Source organism: Hevea brasiliensis, chromosome 4 (assembly GCF_030052815.1).
Source record: "Hevea brasiliensis isolate MT/VB/25A 57/8 chromosome 4, ASM3005281v1, whole genome shotgun sequence".
NCBI classification, from domain to species: Eukaryota; Viridiplantae; Streptophyta; class Magnoliopsida; order Malpighiales; family Euphorbiaceae; genus Hevea; species Hevea brasiliensis.
In genome coordinates, this window is record NC_079496.1 from 73,600,146 (window position 1) to 73,605,280 (window position 5,135).

A 5,135-nucleotide genomic window follows, 5' to 3' on the forward strand; every position below is an offset into this window, starting at 1 on the left:
TTACTTATTCAAATATTGCATGCAAAATCCAATTAATTTCCAAAGTCCCATTTACATTCACAAAGTGGCAACACAATAGTTCTAGAAATTCAAAATTAACACAATACACTTACAATGAGTAACAAATCAAGGTTTCAATGTGAAAACAATAGTTTAAAGTTATTGTGCATAAACCTAGACTGAACTGCCTCTAGGCCTTGACTCACTTGTCCTTATCATTCTCAGTGTCTTTTTCAACTGAAAGGCACAGTTTATAGTGTTTCAGTATCACATCTCACAATAAATCCAACAATTTACTTCATGCTTATTTAATGGTACACTTAAATATGCTTAAAATGGTATTCTTTAAATTTTGCATTTCGAGGTTACTAATATTGCACTATTCAAGTCAAAATGTTGACTTTCTCATGCTTAATAGGTATGTGAACTCTAATTACACCCACATACCACATTTTGGGTATCTAATTTATTGGCCTTAGTTGGCTTTTCAATTTCTAAGTCTCCTAAGAGAAATTTCAATTTTTCAGTTTTGGTCCGCTATTTTTTACTGTTCCATTGGTCTGGTTACTGTAAGAATTTGGCTAAGTGTTCTTCATCAAAATTGTTCCTTATTGTCTTAGCTTTAATTCTATTTTTGAATCACTCCATTTGGAGGTTTTTAGCCCAAGATATGGCTATTTTCCTAAGGCTGGCCAGATTAGTTCAAACCTAAAATTCTGGGCACTTTTTTTGTTCTGGCAGTTTTGGTGTGCTGACTGCAGCTCACTTTTTGGATGGGTTATGGTCAATTTGGGTTTGTATTCTTCATAAAAGTTGTAGTGCTATGTCTCAGCTTTCAATATATAAAATTCAGATCATTTAGACCTTCCTACACCAAGTTATGGCCATTTGAACAAGTACTCTTCATACGGTCAGCTTTGTACAATGTGCATTACCCAGATTTGACCTAATTTTACACCACTTTGTGTTCAGTTTTAGGCTGGGTTTCCACATGAACATTGTGTCATTATGTGTCTATTTTCATCCCCAATTGACTTCATACCAATTGGCATTGTAGAATTAGAGTTTTGGTCCCTGAAAGGGACCTAGGTCAAACTGCCCAAAAGTGAACCTTCTCCAATCCGAATTGCATTGCAATTCTCTTCACTCCAACACATCCCAATTGGTCCCAATTGACCATTTCTAACCTCAATTAGGTTCAATTACATCAATTGACCATTTCCCACCTATTTTTCCCCAATTTCATCGGGCTCAAGAACCCTAATTTTGCAAATGGCTCAATTGGTTAAATCAAAGTGCATAATCATCTTCTACATACTTAATTCAACTCAATTAACCTTTTAAATTCATCAAAATTTCTCAAACCTTAATCTACCTAGTGTTGGCTAAAATTTCCAATTAACTTAACATGTTTGATTTGTTTGAATTTCTCTTCAATTCTAAGTTAATTCCACCACATAAGCATGAATTTTAAAGAAAAACTAAATGATGGATGACTAACCTTTTCTATGAATGCCAAATCTTCAAATCTCTCCACTTTCCTTCTCAATTCCTTTTTCAATCTTCTTTTCTAGGGTAATTTAGAAGCTTACTAGGGTTTAGGGGTACAATTAGGGGAAGAAACTCAAGTTATTCAAGCTTGAATAACTTAGCAATAGAGGAATTTTCATGGAGGTGAGGGAGATAGGGTGGTTCGGCCGGCCAAGGTAAGAGAGAAGAATGAGTTTGTTTTTTTATTTTATTTTTGTTTTTATCTTTATTTTTTGACTTAGTCAAAATTAGTTAAATGGAATTTATTTTTGATGTCATGCATGAGGTTATCTTTGTGATATCATTAATCTAATTTTCTCTTCTTCTTTTTTTCCTTTATTTTTCCATGGTTCTTCAATTTAAATCCACATTTCAAAATTTTCATTTATCCAATTTTATTGGACAGTTAGGTTATGAGTCACCTCTAGGGGTGAATTGACCAATTTGCCCCTCGCCGATCTAATTCGATTTGCCAATAATTCAGTATTTCTTCCGGAATCCTGATCTAATTATTTGACCTACTTATCAACTCTTTTCCATGATTTTCTCTTTTCTACTAGCTTCGTAATACTTCTTAGGACTGTGGTGTCACAATTTCCCATTCAAAATTAGGATTACAGTTGACCTCGCAGTCACTTCCCGTTAAGGTCACCCATCACTGTGACCCCCGGCTCATTTAACCTTTTATGCTTTATTTTTCTTATTTATACTTGACCTTTTAGTAATTACTATTAATTTTCATTCAGGGCTTTTTTAGATGTCTTAAACATGGTTCTAATCCTCTTAATTATCCGGACCGACATCGGTCACCGGAACAGTGAAACATAGCAGGCTATGCATATAGGGGTGTTACAATTCCCCCCCCCCCCCCCTTAAAATAAATTTTATCTCAAAATTTTACCTGTCCTTAATCTTTGAATAGCTATGGGTGTTGCCTCCTTATATCCTCCTCATGCTCCCACGTAGCTTCCTAGCCTGAATTATGGTTCCACAACACTTTTATCAGTGGTATCTCCTTGTTTCTCAGCTACTTCACCTCATATGCCAGAATTTCAATAGGTTCTTCCTCATATGTGAGGTCTGGATTCACCTCAATCTCTTCTACTAATAGTACATGAGATAGGTCTGATCGATATCTCCTCAACATAGACACATGAAAGACATTATGTATCTTCTCCAACTCTGGAGGTAGTGCCAATCGATATGCTAGAGGACCCACTCTTTTCAGAACCTCATATGGTCTAATGAAATGAGGAATCAGTTTCCCCTTTCTGCTAAATCTCATAATTTTCTTCCAAGGGGAAACCTTGTGGAATACCTTATCACCCACTGCATATTTGATATCCCTCCTCTTCAGATCAATATAGGACTTCTGACGGTCTGATGCAGCCTTGAGTTGATCTCTGATCAGTCTGATTTTCTCCTCTGTCTGTTGAACAATCTCTGGCCCAATCATTTTTCTTTCTCCCACTTCATCCCAACATAGAGGAGTTATGCACTTTTTGCCATACAAAGCTTTATATGGAGGCATCCTAATGCTTGATTGGTAGCTGTTGTTGCAAGCAAACTCAATCAGTGGCAAGTGTGTATCCCAACTACCTTCAAACTCAAATACACAATCTCAAAACATATCCTCCAGTATCTGAATTACCCTCTCAGACTAACCATCTGTTTGTGGGTGGAATGCTGTACTGAAGTTCAATCTAGATCCTAGGGCTTTCTGAAGACTACCTCATAATCTAGAAGTGAACCTAGAATCTCTATCCAACACAATAGATATTGGCCCTCCATGCAGCCTTACAATCTCATCTATGTACAGTTTAGCTAATCTCTCCAGGCTATAGTACATTTAGACTGGCAGAAATTGAGCAGACTTGGTCAATCTGTCAACTATGACCCATGCTGCACCATGACTCTTCTGTGTCCTTGAAAGTCCCATTATAAAATCCATAGTTATCCTTTCCCATTTCCATTCAAGTACTGGCAATGGATGTAATAAACCAGCTGGGACTTGATGTTCTACCTTCACTTGCTAACAAGTTAGGCACTTTGAGACAAAATCAGTTACATCCCTTTTCATACCCATCCACCAATAGTATTCCTTTAACCCTCTATACATCTTAGTGCCACCAGGGTGCATAGCAAAAGGAGACTCATGTGTTTCCTTCATAATGATTTGTCTCAAGTCAACATCATTAGGAACACACATCCTGCCCTAATGTAGCATAAGCCGTCATCTCTCACAGAGAATTCAGGTTTCTTGCCATCCTGAACTTCCTTTATCAATTTCTGATACTTCTCGTCATTCTGAGCAGTCATTCTAATCTGATCAATCAACACTAGTTGTACATGCCATGCAACTACCGTTTATCCCCCATCATCAACCTCCAAGCTAGCCTGTAGTGCTTTTAACTCATGTACTATGGACAAAAGAGAAACTCTTAGACTAGCCATTATCTTATGACTTAAGGCATCAGCCACCACATTTGGTTTCCTTGGCTGGTAGTCTATTAGACAATCATAGTCTTTAATCAGTTCTAATAATCTCCTCTATCTCAAATTCAATTCTTTCTGGGTGCCCAAGTACTTCAATTATGGTCTGTGTAGATGTAACACTTCTCCCCATACAAATAATGTTGCCAGATCTTCAGAGCAAATACAATGGCAGCAAGCTCTAAGTCATGTGTTGGGTAGTTTCTCTCATGCGGTTTCAGCTGGCGTGATGCATATGCAATGACATTCTGATCTTGCATCAATACACAGCCTAACCCATTGTGAGAAGCATCACTATAAATTGTATATTCTTTACTCGAAATAGGTAAAGTTAGGACTGGAGCTTCAGTCAAACATCTCTTTAACTCATCAAAACTCTGCTGGTATTTATCCGTCCAATGAAATTTCATATCTTTCCGAAGCAGCTTAGTCAGTGGAGATGCCATGTAACACCCTCATTGTAGCAATTACGTACATTCTACTGTTCCGGTGACCGGTGTCGGTCTGGACAGCTAGAACGTTCGGAAAAATATTTAAACTAAAGTCAGGAACCATAATTAACTCAAATATTAATAAGAAAAATTTAGAAAAAATTTTAGAAATAAAATACAACCAAGTTAAATGAGCCGGTGCCCTAGCGATGGGTAACCCATTGGGAAGTTGCGGTTCTCGCAACTAGGAGCCCTAGACCCGGGAGAAAATTCATAAAATAATTTTTGAGACTCCAAAGAAGAGTCATTGAGGTTTCTATGGCATTAGAATGCCAAGAAAATGTTTAGAAAAATTTTTCAATCGGTACAAACAATTTTAGTCTGTTAAGCCAAACGAAGGGCATTTTGGTCATTTCGTCTTCAGAGATGATTTTTGGCCGACTTGTCCGGTTAAGCAAATAATTATTATGATCTAAAATATGAATAAATATTGCTAAAAATTAAATTGAAAATGAGTAGAAAAGAAAAGAAAAAGAAAATGAAAGAAATTGGGAATTATGACATCGCATGATGTCATTAACAATGCCTCCACCCAATCACCATTTGACAAACTAATAAAAATGGATAAAAATGAATTTAAAATGGGAAAAGCTACCTTCTTCTCCATCAAATTCTGCCGTC